At 47.0% G+C, this 15,916-nt stretch overlaps 1 protein-coding gene across 1 annotated transcript in view; it reads right to left on the bottom strand.

Annotated features, from left to right (window-relative positions):
• The window catches only part of LRRK2 (leucine rich repeat kinase 2), a 1,602,077-nt gene that overhangs the window by 1,271,207 nt on the left and 314,954 nt on the right, over positions 1-15,916 (bottom strand). The gene's annotated exons all lie outside the window — the stretch shown is intronic.

Here is a 15,916-nt window from a genome sequence, read left to right as displayed (position 1 = left end):
TTACAATCCACCTAGCTATCCCTGATTTAGAGATGGGGTTGCCTTTATGTGGTGGAGAGAAGGAAACAAACAATTGTTTATTTTTCCTGAAAGGTTGCGTTCTCTGTATGTAGTACAGTAAAGCCCTCTTAACATCAAGTGTGTGTAAGGCCCTTTCCGCAACAGATTGAGGTTGCGAGAAAAAGACAGGTAATTCCACCGATTGATTGAGATGGAAGGGGGAAATGACCTTGGGCAGAAACTTCGGATTTGTACGAAGTATGACCTTGCTGTGATGTATTTGTAGGAAGGGTTCTTGTATAGTGAACGCTTGTATTTCACCAACCCTTCTAAGGGAAGTGATAGCTACGAGGAAAGCTGTTTTCCAGGTGAGGAACTGTAGCTCACATTTATGCATTGGTTCGAAGGGTGGACCCATTAGCCGTGTGAGAACTACATTAAGATTCCATACAGGGGAAGGTGGTGCCCTGGGAGGAATTACTAGTTTAAGGCCTTCCATAAAGGCTTTAATAGCGGGCACTCTGAACAGTGATAAGTGCTGTCTGTTTTGTAGATAAGCAGCAATCGCTGCTAGGTGTAGGCGTATGGATGAATATGCCAGGTTACACCTGTGAAGATGGAGCAGATAGCATATGATGTGCTGTATGGATGCATCTAAAGGGTTGATTGTATTGTTACGGCAGTAAATTACAAATCTTTTCCACTTTGCGGCATAGCATGGTCTAGTGGTAGGACGTCTGGCTTCCATGATAATGTTCATGCAATCAGGGGGAAGGTTAAGGTATCCAAATTCTAAGATTTCAGGAGCCAGATCGCCAGGTTGAGCTGAGCTGGGTCCGGGTGCCTGATTTCTCCATGGTTCTGGGTTAGGAGGCATGGGGACAGGTGCAGTTTTTGAGGTGGCACCACCGATAGCTGTAGTAGTGTGGTGTACCACGGCTGCCTGGCCCATGTTGGGGCTACCAGAAAGAGTGTGAGGGAGTGCTGTTGTAGCTTCCTTACCACTAACGGAATTAGAGGGAGAGGTGGAAAGGCGTATGCAAATCTGCCTGACCAGTTCATCCATATCGCATTGCCTTTGGACAATGGGTGTGGGTATCTGGCGGCGAAGCTTGGGCATTTTTTGTTTTCGTGGGTGGCGAAGAGGTCTATCTGTTGGAAGAATGGGTGAAGAACTTGTGGATGCAGTTCCCATTCGTGTAGTTGTTGCGTTTGTCTGCTGAGCAGATCTGCCATGGTGTTTTGTACGCCTGGAACGTGCTGTGCCAGGAGAAAGATGTTTTGGGGAATTGCCCATCTCCATATGCTCTGGGCTAAGCGGGAGAGCTGGGGAGAGTGTGTCCCCCCCTGTTTTTGGATATAATACATTGCAGTCATGTTGTCTGTGCGAATGAGGACTGCTTTGCCCGAAATCTGTTTTTGAAAAGATTTTAGGGCTAGAAAGATCGCCAAGAGCTCCAGATGGTTGATGTGGAGCGATTTTTGCTGTGGCGTCCATAGACCTTGCATGGTGAGGTGTAAGAGGTGCGCTCCCCAGCCGGAGAGCGATGCGTCCGCTGTTAGAATCACCTGAGGAACCAGGTCCAGGAACGGCCGCCCTTTGGAAAGGTTTGTGGTGTTCCACCACTGCAGAGAGTGATGGGTGCGGCCGTCCACCAACACCAGATCCGTCAGCTGACCCTGGGCCTGGTTCCACTGTTGTGCTAGGCACTCTTGAAGTGGACGCATGTGGAGTCTTGCATGGGGGACTATGAAAATGCAAGACGCCATCATTCCTATGAGCTTCATAAACACTCTTGCTGGAAGAGAGTGTTGAGGAAGGAATGTTTTGCGCAAGGCTTGTATGCTTGCGATTCTGGCTGAGTTTGGATAGGCAATACCTTTGGAGGTGTCTATAGTGGCCCCGAGATATTGCTTTGTGTGAGACGGTATGAGGTGGGACTTTTGGTAGTTCACTGTGAAGCCTAGCTGGTGGAGCAGTTGGATGGTGCTGTTTGTATGTTGCACACATTGGTGGTAGGACGCGGCTTTTATCAGCCAGTCGTCTAAGTAAGGGAAGATGTGAATATGTTGACGTCTGAGGTGTGCTGCTCCTACCGCTAGGTATTTGGTAAACACCCGTGGTGCGGTGGTGACCCCGAAGGGGAGAACCGTGAATTGGTAATGCTGACCGTCCACCACGAACCTGAGGTACTTCCTGTGAGAAGGGTGTATTGGAATGTGAAAGTATGCGTCTTTCAGATCCAAGGTAGCGAGAAAGTCTCCCTGACAGAGGAGCGGGAGGACTTGTTGTAGGGTGACCATGTGGAAATGATCTGAGTGTATGTAGGCATTTAGAGGCCGGAGGTCCAGAATGGGCCTCAGGGTCCCGTCTTTCTTTGGTATTTAGAAATACAGAGAGTAGACCCCTAGATTTTGCTGATTGACGGGGACCTGCTCTATAGCGTGTGAGGGAGAGCACCTCCTGTTTGAGTAGTGTTGAATGTTCTTGAGACATTGGACGGTGTCTTGGTGGGATATTGGGTGGGGTAGATGTTAGCTCGAGACAGTACCCTGACCGAATAATTTGGGTCACCCATTTGTCCGATGTTATGGACTCCCATACGTGGATAAAGTTTTGCAGTCTGCCCCCGACCGGAGTGGGATGGTCTGGGGGGAGGGAAGGGGAGTCATTGTGCGGGCGGGGTGGCAGAACGGGTGGTGTTAGTTTTGCCCCTGCCCTTATTGTTGTTGCCTCTGTAACCACCCCTTTGGTAGCCCTTTGAAAAGGTATTTTGAGGAGGGGACTTGTAGGAGGTAGAGGCGCTATCGGTGGAGTAGCCTCTGCCTGTGCTACGAAAGGATGAGCGTCGAAAGGAGCGTTTAGGGGCCTGTGATTGTAGTGCCCCCATAGACTTTGCTGTGTCTGTGTCCTTTTTCATCTTTTCTAACGCTTCATCCACCTTTGGCCCAAAGAGAGTTTGTTGGTCGAAGGGGTGATTTAGTATGGACGCCTGGACTTCAGGCTTGAACCCTGAGATCCTGAGCCAGGCATGACGACGAAGCAGGACACTAGTATTTATGGCTCCAGAAGCAGTGTCAGCTGCATCGAGGGCACACTTAATGGAGGTGCTAGTAATTAGTTTGCCCTCCTGTATTAGTTCATGAGCTTTGCATTTGTGTTTTTCGGGGAGGTGCTGCATAAGAGCATCAAGCTCGTCGTAGTGTGCTCTGTCATAGCGCGCAAGTAGCGCTTGTGTATTTGCAATGCGCCACATGTTTGCAGCTTGGGAGGCGGTGCGTTTGCCAGACGCGTCTAGAAGTTTGGATTCTTTATCCGGTGGTGGGGCTTCTCCGGAGTACTGGGAGTTAGCCCGCTTTCTAGCTGTGGACACAACTAGGGAATCTAAGGGAGCAGGGCCCTTAATGTATGCAGGGTCTGTGGGTGCCGCCTTATACTTTTTTTCTATTCTAGGGTTCAATACCCTGGCCCTGACAGGATCTTTGAACACCTCTGCAGCATGCTTGGTAAAACCTTTGAGCATGGGCAAGATAGATGTGGACTTGTCCTGAATGTCAAATGTATCCAGTAGGAAGTCGTCTTCCACTGGTTCACTATGCATTTCCACCCCATGGTAGTGTGCTGCTCTCTGCACTAAGTGGTGAAACCCTAAGGAGTCCTCTGGAGGAGACGGCCTGGATGGGTATAGGTCGTCCTGAGGCACATCCGGTATGTGAGGGTTTTGGTAGTCTTCCCATGGGTCTGGGGTCCCCGGTGGAGTGGGGTCCATTGGGGCGTCCGCCGGGTCATAATCTTGATCCCCGTAATCTGGATCTGGGGACGGGGTCGGGGAGTGATGAGGTAAGGGTGGCGGAGACCTGGGAGGGGGAGGGGGTGGAGGAAGTGGAGGAGGCGGAGGAGGCAGAGGAGGAGGTAGTGGGGAAGGTACTCTGAGAGGAGAAGTAGCAGAGTCCTTCCGCTTGGGTGGTGGAGGAGGAGCCGGAGTGTCAAGGCGTCTTTTTTTGATAATTAAAGTCAATAGCCCAGTCTTTGGATCTTTAAATAGAGTCTTTTGCAAAGGGTCTGGTGTAAACAGATCCAGTGGCGCCGAATCGTCCGCTGGCGCCGATGGTTTCGGAGCCGAGGGCTTCGATGGTTTCTGTGCACCATGCGTTTTTGGAGCCTCCGGTTTTTTCGGCGTCGAAGGAGTTTTCGGCGCCGGAGCGTCGGTGCCGACAGATTTGTGTTTGTGTTTGGTCGGCACCGAGAGTCCAGGCTTCGGCACCGGTGGCTTCGGAGTCGAGCTGGGTATCACTTTCTTCGGTGCCGGATGGTGTTTTTCGGCACCAGGCGTCGGCTGGCTCGAGCCCGAGCTGCCGTGAGATTTTTGAGGCTTCGACACCGGGCCCGAAGGTGGGGTGATGGAAGCTGTGTGCTTGGTTTTACCCAGGCCTGCAGGCGAGGGTGTAACCTGAGTCTCTTTGGTTTTGGGCACGGGGGTGGGAGGGGGTACAGTACTCACGACCCGCTGCGCCGGTGTGATGTCCTCCACGTCGGAGTCGTCGGCCTCGGAAGCGCTGACGACGTCGTCCTCCTGCTCGGTGTGTAGTTGCCCCGAAGCTTCGGCGTCGTCTCCGAAGATGTCCGGTGGAGCTGCGGTCGATGAGTGCGCCATGGTGCGTCGAGCTCTTCGATCCCGGATGGTCTTTTTTGATCGAAAAGACTTACAGCGGGGCAGTCTCTGGCCTCGTGTTCTGGAGAGAGGCAAAGGTTACACACCTGATGGAGGTCGGTGTGGGGAAATTTAGACCCACATTTTGGGCACTTTTTGAACGGAGTCCTTTCCATCGGCCGGGACCGGAGTCGAGGAGGGCCCGAAGGCCGGTGCCGATGTACGGAATGGATAAAAGTGCCGCTTCGAGAGATGAAGATATGATGAAGAAACTCGAAGAACGAGGATTTTCCGTCGAGGCTGGAACCGTAGAAGTTCGAAGCCGGAGCACGAAGTATCACATCCGAGCCCGATGGCGGAAAAAAACAATCTGAGGATGGAGCCGAAGCCTATGCGCAGTACGGACCGAAGGAGGAGTCACCGAACTCGTGACTTCCAAAGACTGTCCAAAGAACAAAAACAAACTGCAAACATCCGGGCCCAACACCAGATGGCGATCTATGCTAAGTGTACAATCTGCAGCTCATATGCCTCGAACACTTTATTTAGCCGCAGATTCCTTACCTTAGAATTTCCCCAGGCGTCAGACTGGATCCAGAAGATTTTTCATGAGCAGTACCCTTATGTGCTGTTAGGTGGCATCACACGGCTCCACGTGCTTTGTCAGTGTCGCCACACTGGAATTGACGTCCGCGGCACCTATACAGGCACCACCCAGGCACGCTGATGTCAGTTTCTTTTCACAGCTTTCCACAGCAGAAGCATGGAGCCATGAAGAACACTGACCGATGTTGTGGAAAACTAGGGCACTGAAAGGGGAACAGCCATGTCCCTGGATTTCCGTTCACAGAACAGGGAGGATGGGTGGGTGAGTAAGGAATATGTGGCAAGATATAGTCTGTACCAGATGAGGCATTACCAAAGGTAAGTATCTTGCTCATCTGATAGAGACTTCTAGCTGCAGATTCCTTACCTTAGAATATAAACCAGAGGAATATCAACCCCAAAGGTGGGTCTGCAAGCCAATTAAAATAAACAATGAAGTCCTGCAGGACGTAACCGTTAAAATGCCCATCCCTACGGACCTGACTGTCAGGGCAGTAAGGTAAGGTTATTATTATTATTAAGCTCGGAAAGCGCCTGGTTACTCCAACGGAGTGTCCCCGCGCTAGAACATCGCAGCCCATTGCAACAGGTCCCCCTCATTATCCAGACCCTCCAGGATTTCGCGATTTGCTAAAAATCGCGAAATCAGCACTTTTGTAAAAAGGCAGCGCTTTTTACAAAAGTGTCTGCGACATCTGGGCGATGGTTGGAGTGTCAGGGTAGAAATAGTAACTTGAGATAAAACAGCAAAAGGTTCCAGTCAATATATGTTTATAAAAAAGTTGTATAACAATGTAAAAGGCACATAAGGTCATGTAACACTGTCACACCTGACTGTAACTGCAGCCTGTGCAGTCAGCAAAGGCATTGAGCAAGGCTCCTGTCCTTATCGAGACATCGCTCCAGGAATCCGGGGTGTATGTCTGCACTGGAGCCTGTAACTCGCTGGGGTCCGCAGATGCTGAACCTGCCGCTCCGCCTCTTCTCTGAGCAATGAAGAGAAATGTGGCCCCGCCCCATACCAACCCATGCCCTCCCTACCCCAAAAAGATTAAAACTGTATGCGACTGGTGCGAAAAAAGTTTTAGAGGTGCACGATTTAGAAGGGGCTTACAGGGCTTTCCTGTTGGTTCAGCTAGAGATCACTCTGTCAGGGAAAGTCTGGCTTCTGTTCCTTTTCAAACAATGCTTCCTACAATGCGGAAGGGCGCTTGCCAGCTTCCCAGGGTAGGGCACTCCAACTTATGAGATGAGCCCGAGTTGACATTCAAAAACGTTAAACTAATTCTACTATAAGTCAAACTAACTCATGAATGAACAGTAACACAAATCCCATTGAAGTCGATCACACTCAAAAGAACAGCTCGCACTAATTGCGCTTGTGAATGGAAGCCCCAGCTAGTGATTTTGACCATTTTTTCTTCCTTTTTTTTAATCTGTCCAGAGACTGCACTTTAGGGGAAAATGTCCAAAAAAGACAAAATTTTAAAGGAATGTGTTTTCTTTTTTCTTTTTTGGAATCATTCATAGGGGAACCAATGAAGGTAAAAAGAGGGTAAGCGGCGTTTCTTGAACTCACGGTTTAAAGCAGGTGAGGAAGAGTGAGCTAAAGACAGAATGAGGGGAGAGGGAGAGAAAGCGAGAGGAGAGCAATTTTTTTCTTTTTAAAAGAAAACATGTGGGCGCGCTGGGGTTCATTTTTGTTTTGATTTAAAAAAAAAAAAAAAACATTATTTGCCTCTAAAATGCCGCAAAATGTCAATTTTTGTGCCGCTACATTCATGTTTTTGCACCGCTAAATTGACTAATTTATGCCGCTCTAACCTGGGGTTCTGAATATCAGCCTGCTTTCACCCCTGCTTTGGAGTGCTAGGCTTTTTTGCCACTGGAGGGATGGGGGGTGCTGCATGATTTCAGATAGGTTCCATAAGACAACCACCCCACCAAGGGGCACATGTACAAGAACTACTGATGACTAACGCTAGTTAGCAGCAGTTTTCTTTATGCGACCTATCACCAAAAACTATCGCCCTGCTAGCGACGTATTTACAATACGTCGCTACATGGCAACAGTTTCAGGTAGCTGCAGTGAAAACTGCCCGTAACACTAGCGTGAAGGTGGTACAAATTCTGACATTAGCGGGCGAAAACTGATGAAAGGCCCATTAGCGGCAAAAAAACTCACGTTAGTCAGCCCAACGTGACTTTTTTTTGCCTCTATAGGCAAAAACAGCCTATAAGTCCACCTCCAATATAAAATAGGAAATAAAACTAATGGCATGCAGAATGGAGCAACCAGGGACAAGTTCAGCACAGATCAACCCCCCCAACCCCCCCCCCCCCCCCCCCCCGAGTCCCGCAACAGCCGGGATGACCAGCCAGAGTCCCATTGGAAGAGGAAATTCAGGGCTACAGCTATGAAAAAAGGCGCATTGTTGTGCCAAACCAGTGCTGCATCCCTTTTCATTGCGCACTCCTTGCAACACCATGGCATCTAAAACCTTGAAAGCACGGACAGTCCCTGGGGCCCGGAGACCTCGCTGGGCCTGTGTCAAGGACCCGGAGTGGGATGCGGAGGTGCTGTTGAGTCGCTGGGCCGTGGCGGTAGACATTGAGGTACGGCGATCGCCCTTACCTGGTGGTAAGTAAGTCAGTTTATCTGTATAAGTTGATAAAAACCTTCACAATATTCACTTACAACACCATGACTGATCAAAGAAAAAACATATTTACAAGTTCAATAACATACCTTTAAAAAAATAGCTGGTTCCTGAACGATGTCAAACATTAGAAGAAAAAAAAAGCTGAAATTTTGCTTTTGCGATCATTCATAAATGTTTTCATTCTTTGCTCATTAAGTATGCAAAACTTCATTGGCGTGACAGTTCATCCAGAGTGCAATACGAGGTACTTGCCTCTAGACTATTAGACTGAGGTCCTGGGTGCGTTGTTAGGTCAAGATTACAAACAGAATTCAGTGTGCATTTTGAGCGCTCTTGAACGCCTATTGCATTGTAGATGCAAAACAAATACATTTGAGAATATAAAATTTTCCACATAAAGATAGAAATACAGCAAGATCCATAATTACAGACTTGAGGAGCATAACTTAAAGCAACTGATTCTTGGATGATGTCAGACATTAAAAGAGTCAAAGCTTTGGATTTAGGATCAAGGCTCAAATGTAACATATAAACTGCACAATTTCCGTAACTTGAGAGTTGCAAACATATAACTTGATTTCGAAGACTTGAATCCTGAATGCTTTCTTGGATTACGTTGTTGGTCAAAGTTGTTGACCTTGCGTGGGTTTTAACAAGTCAGCATATTGCGATCTCATAAAGTACCTGGTGCATAGTGCATGAGAATAAATAACTTTAGGTCTCTTGAATTTGTAAGACAGACATACCGATGAATTTGAAAAGGAGGGAGGATACATGGGGAAAATTGAGGAATGCCCTGATGCTGAAGGACGCTAAACTTTTCTGGGCTCTAGTGAACAATACCATGAGAGATAGCGCGGAACATTTTTTGCCAAATATCGCCCCCTCAGTGTGGGAAGCACATTTTGCAACCCTATACAGTTCTCCCTCGGGGGTAACATTGGTGCACCCAGTTGGTGAGAGGGCATTCCAACCGGATGGTTCTATTTGTATGACACCGAATCCGGACTTCCAGTGTGAGTCCAGAACACGAGGGTCCATGACATTTGCGGAACACATGGACCACTCAGGTACTAGGGCTGGGGTAGTTTCTGAAAGCACTATTAGGATATCAATTAAGGAAGTAGAGCACGCCATCGCCAGGCAGCCCCATAATAAAGCACCCGGTCTGGATAAAGTGCCCGGTGATCTCTTCCATTCCCAACCTAGAATCTGGGCACCCTATTTAGCTGCACTGTTTAATGCAGTGCTACAGGGAACTAATATCCCAGACACATGGGCCGGGGCTGAAATTGTCCCTATATTTAAAAAAGGTTCCCCCTTAGCCCCCTCAAATTACAGACCGATAAGCCTCCTGGATACCTCACAGAAACTTATGGGTCGGATTATCTTGGATAGAATTCTAGAATGGGCAGAAGAAAATAAAATATTAACCACTCTTCAAGCTGGGTTCAGAGCCGGGATTTCGACCTTAGACCAGCTTTTTAGATTACAGGTTCTGTACTGGAAGACGGTAATATTGGAGGGTGGTAGCTTATACCTGGTATTCGTAGATCTACGGGCCGCTTTTGACCTTGTGCCCAGGGAAAACCTATGGAGGGTATTGGAAGACCTAAAGCTCCCACCATACTTATTAGAAGTTTTAAAGCGTTTTCATAAAGGGAACTATGCCCAGGTACGCTGTGGGAAGAACGGCGATTTATCGGACCCTTTCCCCGTCACCAGAGGAGTACGTCAGGGTTGCGCCCTGGCGCCTACACTCTTCAGCCTTTACATAAATGGCTTGGTTGGTGACCTGGATGCGGTCAGAAACAATGATGCCCCTCGCTTGTCATCTGGGCGGGTGCCTGCTCTGATGTTCGCGGATGACACTCTGTTGTTATCGCGAACATCAACAGGCATCCAGAGGGTTTTGGATGGATTCGTAACATTCTGCGCTCTGAGGGGACTTGAAATGAACTTAGATAAGACAAAGTATATGATTTTCGGCCCACCAAAGCGCACCCGCCCTTGCCCATCTCTGAACGGCATCCAGCTCAAAAGGGTCAGAACTTTTGTTTACCTGGGTGTCACCCTGACCGAAGATTTTGGCTGGGGCCCCCAGGTGGCCAAATCTGCCTTAAAGCTAACGCAGATAGCGGGTGGCATTAATAAGTTCCATAGGAAAACACAATTCAAACCAGTTTCTCCAGCCCTTGAAATGTATAGGGTTCAAGCCAGACCTGCCGCTACATACGGCGCAGAACTTTGGGGCCACACTCGTGCATCACCCCTCTCAAAGGCCGAACACATATTCGCTAGAAATCTGTTAGGGCTTCCCCAGAGTACACCTCTTATACCTATGAGGTTAGATCTAGATCTGGAACCCATTTCTGAATTCTTATCAAACCGACCCCTTCTATATTGGAGAAGGTTATGGACAGTACCCGAGCTCAATGACTATAGAGCTGAATTCTTAGCAATCTGGGACCAATTGAAGGCTAAAAACATACCCTGGCTATCTCATATCAAAGCCTTAATACATCAGATAGGCCTACCACAACTCTGGGAGACTCCAGGGGTGAGCTATATAGCGGTACAGAAGAAGGAGTTGCTAGCTTTACTTAGACAGTATAAACTAGCTCTGTTATACCGCTCACAGTCCGTGGGTAGGTTGACCACAGACTTCCTGCAAGTTAAGCTGGTACCCAGTAGGGAGGAGTTTCTAGACCAAATTCAGCCCCTTATTGCTAAAAAGTTATATATTCAGCTAAGGTATGGCTGCCTTCCAATCGGGGACCTGACCTGCAAATGGGTAGGGAGAAGTGAGGGACTTTGCCCGGGTTGCAACGAATTTAAAGAAGATTTAGCCCACATTTTATTCTTCTGTCCTGCCTACAAAGAAATACGCAGATCTTGGCTTGTGCCACTATGTAGAAATTTAGGCTTAAAACATTGTGCACAAGCATGCAGGATATTACGCTATGATACCTCACCTCCAATTGTGTTCACTGTTTCCCGCTTTTTACATAGTATGTGGCAGAGGAGGTCCGCCCTTATTAATTAAATTAATGATGTGTAAAATTTCATCTTTGATAACTGCTGTTTAATAACTTTTTACTTATATGTATAATTATTTATGTTTTTATCTTGTATGTACATATTTTACCTGTGCTTTTATGGTCAACGACCGAAATAAAGCTATCAAAGAAGAAAAGATTAGATTTTATGAATGCGTGTTATTTTTGAAGCTTCACACAGGTATTTGTCAACATTTGGGTGTTACAGGTCTCAAGAAAGGGCCTGGTGCTATTGTTTGGTGAAGTGTGACTTTGTGTCTCTTGATTTAGAAAACAGCTGTGTCGATGAGATCTGGATTCTAACATTATATAATTTCTGTAAAAGGTGTAAAGAAAGCAATATTGTGGGCGAGGGCCAGTTCCGGAAAGTGACAGATCCAGGTTTAAAGCTCCGGTTGTTGTGTACTAGATCTCTGAATTTCTTCCCAAGCCACCTCCATGAATCGTACAAAGCGGCACACCAGCTGTATGTCTTCACGTCCAAGGCATGCCATCACTGCTGGTCTGCAGGATCTTATCCTCTTGTTTATAAAGGTGGCTTTCAGAAACTGTTGTCGCTCAAGGTCCAGTACTCCACAAATACATAACAGATGTAGAATGCTGTCTTCTTCTTTCCCACATAGGCGGCACTAGGTCGCTGTCGACAGGCCCTTCTAAGGAGGAAGATGCTGCAGGATTGGTAAAATGCCCAAACGGGATTGTAAGTGTTTTCCTTCATTTTCCTGCTGAAGCCAGCACCCAAGTAGGATTGCGGAAGAGGCCTGATGTAGCTCTGCAGCACAAAACATCTGTGGGCCTTTCTTTGAGCGCTGCCTTGTCCTCTACTATTGAAAACCTTTTCACTGTCTTATTTGCGAGTTGCTTAAAGCTGTTATGTGTTCCCGAGGCCGCCAAGAGGTCCTCCAGGCCTAGACGATGTATTGATGCCCTCTAATACTACGAAGACCTAGGTTTCTGAAGGTTTACATGCCATACAAGTTGGTTCAAACCTTATAGGTATTTTGTACTCACCCTTAATTTGAAATTTTTTTGGGTAGTTACCAACTAGATAGCCACCTTCACTTTTTTTATAAAAAAACGGTAAAAGATTTTACTCCAAGCAGTCTCCCAAATGATCGTCAAAGTGTCTAAACTCATGTATAGTACACCAGGAGTTTCTCAATTCGATTACCTCGTGAGAGAAACGTGAATAGATACACAAATGTGAAAAAAATGTGAGAGAGACATGATGGCACCTCACGTGCGCAACCCCAATTGAGCCTGCTGGCTGGTACTCGTCAGCTTTGCCCACTCTTCTCATCATCGGTAGCCATCACGCTCCAAAGTAATAAACGAGGTGTCCACAAAATAAAGCCAACGAAAAATTTGTAGGCAACGATGGCGCCGAGCCTGGCCTGTATCTATGTGGGCCAGTTCGAGGAGCACGTCATACACCATCAGTCTAATCCCTTCCAGAGTAACATCCGTCTCTGGAAGAGATATATAGATGACGTGCTCTGCGTCTGGTCAGGTCTAGCTGACGGTTTATTACAATTTCTGAATTGGCTCAACCATCAGGATGCAAGTCTGAGGTTCACATGGAACTATAGCAACCACACAGCAGTATATCTGGACCTAGACATTTATGCAGATGGGGGCAGGCTATGTTCCAAAGTACCTCAAAAACCAACAGATAAAAACTCCCTCTTGTCTTACAGTTCGTATCACCCCAGAGCACTCAGGGACAACCTTCCTGTCGGTCAGTTTCTTCGGTACCGCAGGAACTGTACTTCGACGACAACATTTTTGGACCAGTCAGAAGAACTATGTACCAAACTTGAGATGAGACAATACCCACGCCAAACCATCAGACAGGCTAGAAAAAGAGCAATGAACACCCCCCGGAGTGTTTTGCTCCAGAAGAATGAAAAAACGAAAAAAGACTGCCTCCCGGTTGTCATGACATTCGACCCGTTAGCCACAAAGATCCGACAGTCCATTCGTAAAAACTGGGCGTTGTTGTCAACTGAGGATTTCAGTATGCCCCCTCCCAGGTTCGCCTTTAAAAGATCTAGCAACCTCGGTGACAAACTGGTGCATACACGGGTTAAAGTGGAACAGAAGTTCACAGAATCGTCCATCCCCCCTGGTCATCACCCGTGTGGGTCCTGTTCAGTGTGCGGATTAACGAAGAAAACCCAAATTGTAGTCCTGAATTCAGGAAAAATCTGGCATTTGAAGCAATTTAGCAATTGTAACACTGCCAATGTGGTTTACAGACTAACGTGCCAATGTAACCTTCAATACATAGGATTAACAACCAGGAAGGTGAAAATCAGAATGCAAGAACACCTAAGCACTATTAGAGCAGGCAAGTTGACAACGAAATTGGTCCAACACTGTCACAACACCAAGCACACATTCACGTGGGTGGTCTTGGAGAGAATGATGGGCTCTCCCCAAAACGTGGAAGAAATTTTGGCTTCAAAAGAAGCGAGATGGATTTTCCAGGAGAAGTCCGACCGAGGGGGATTGAACGACCAAATCGAATGGGGGAAGGCGAGATACTGAATACTTAAAATATGGAAACATCTAGATCAGCGAGTAATGTTCGCCCCCCTACAACCTCTGTTTGCCCCTTTCGGGTAATACTGAAAAGCAGTGATAGACAACAATACACCAACCACATGAATACTCAGGAATTACCAACGGACTTAAGTAGAGTTCTATCTAACGTCGTAGGTCTTTTTGGGATACCCTGGGTATGACTACATTGATCCATCAGAGTCTTAGACCCCTGCGTAGCCTACGATAGCGCATAAATTCCCATAGGAGGATTTGTTTTTGTGGGCTACATCCTACTTAGAACCACCAATATACACACCAGGTCACAACACCCCAAACTTAGGTTCAAGATCGCGCTATATAAAAAAGACACCACTTCAGAATAAATTAAACTAATTCCGAGGCTTACGGCGCTGAATATCCAACCCTAGACACACACGAACCTCCCCAATCCAAAATGGCGCCCATACTGGCCCCGCGTTGAGGAGGACGCGTAGGGGGCGTGATTATAAATAAGCCGTGGAAACACAACACCGTTGACCGGCGGAGAGAAGGAGCTCCGTGAGGCTTTGGGTGGTAAGGAGGTGTTGTATGTGATGAGAGGGGGTCAGCATGATACATGTGTGTCCGGTTTGGATGCTAGGTAGCTGTCCTGTAACAACTCGAGAGACCGGGGCAAGAACCATTCTCTCCCTAGGCATGTATGTGTGTATTTATATAAAGAACAGCGCTTTATACTGCCGGTGAAACGAGGGTGATTACATATCAGAGGGTATGCGAGTAGTCCAATACGGCATTTCTGAATGCGCAAAGACATATGAGCATTACATTCACGAGGGTGTTCACATAACAGGCTGAATAAGAGCATCCTAAGCAGAGTGGTGATAAATATGGAGAGAAAAGATGATATTAGGAACAGCAAGGGGTTTGCCTTAGTAGTATGACATTGGTTATGATTGTGGTACCGAAATTGACAAATAGAGTCTCTACACAAGAAGACTTTGAGTGTCTTTATGTTGTCAACAGATTGGCATTACGGTTGAATGCTGCACTAACCACGAGGACTCACATAAGGAGCCTATTGGTGACCTCAATGATTGAGCTGGTACGCGAGGCCATGGCTCCACGAGGGTAATTTAGTAATTTTTTATAGATCCAACAGAGAGAGATCATGTTGATCTAGGAAGAAAGGATGAACATAATGGTAAAGTGTTGTGTGTGTTTTGTTCATTTTTACTTTTGGCAGTCTCCGAATGTGACTCTAAGAAGTGTCCCTATCGTGTGCCAAGCGACTGTTGTTGCCGTGACGAAATCGCCAGAAAGACTCCAGGCGATGAAACATGTTGGCATATAAGAACGGTATGCATATTCTGCAACCTTTTTAAGCATTGAAGTAGGTGCACTCCTAAGGCGGAATAAAGTTTGAACCTATAGAGGGTGTACCTTTTTCACTTTTTATCCTTCACTATTAAGTCGCATCACTTTCCTACGAATTTTTCGTTGGCTTTATTTTGTGGACACCTCGTTTATTACTTTGGAGCGTGATGGCTACTGATAATGAGAAGAGTGGGCAAAGCTGACGAGTACCAGCCAGCAGGCTCAATTGGGGTTGCGCACGTGAGGTGCCATCACGTCTCTCTCACATTTTTTCACGTTTGTGTATCTATTCACGTTTCTCTCACGACGTAATCGAATTGAGAAACTCCTGGTGTACTATACATGAGTTTAGACACTTTGACGATCATTTGGGAGACTGCTTGGAGTAAAATCTTTTACCGTTTTTTTATAAAAAAAGTGAAGGTGGCTAACTAGTTGGTAACTACCCAAAAAAATTTCAAATTAAGGGTGAGTACAAAATACCTATAAGGTTTGAACCAACTTGTATGGCATGTAAACCTTCAGAAACCTAGGTCTTCGTAGTATTAGATTGTCTGAGTGGAGGGCGACCTGGTTTTTTTTTCCCTCTACAGCTCCTTACTGTATACACGATGTATTGATGCCGCCAAGTAGTCCGTGGCTGCGCATCCCTTACTTCGTTCCATAGGTGGGTATTCAGTGATCCTGGCTTGGACTTTCTAATCCTATGCCAGCATTTCACGTAAGCTCCACTGCGGGCTAGTTTTTAAGACTGTAATCTGAGTTCCAGCCTCATTTGTGCAGGCAAGACATAGTTGGGTAGGTTAAAAATTATTCTTGCTGATTTTGAGAGTGTACGATCCAAAATGTCCAAGTCTCTTCCCCTCAGGCACTCGCTCTCATAGGCGATAGCCTCCAGGCAGTAGTGTTTGGTTAATGTGTGCAGGAAAGCCCACATAGCTGCCAAGCAGATATCCAGGGCCACAACTCAGTGAGCTAACACAGTAGTCACAGCTTTGGCTCTGGTGGAATGAGC

This window comes from Triturus cristatus, chromosome 4_1 (genome assembly GCF_964204655.1).
Source record: "Triturus cristatus chromosome 4_1, aTriCri1.1, whole genome shotgun sequence".
NCBI lineage: Eukaryota > Metazoa > Chordata > Amphibia > Caudata > Salamandridae > Triturus > Triturus cristatus.
The sequence above is the reverse complement of the archived record's forward strand: the minus strand, read 5'-3'. Positions and strand labels throughout refer to the sequence as shown.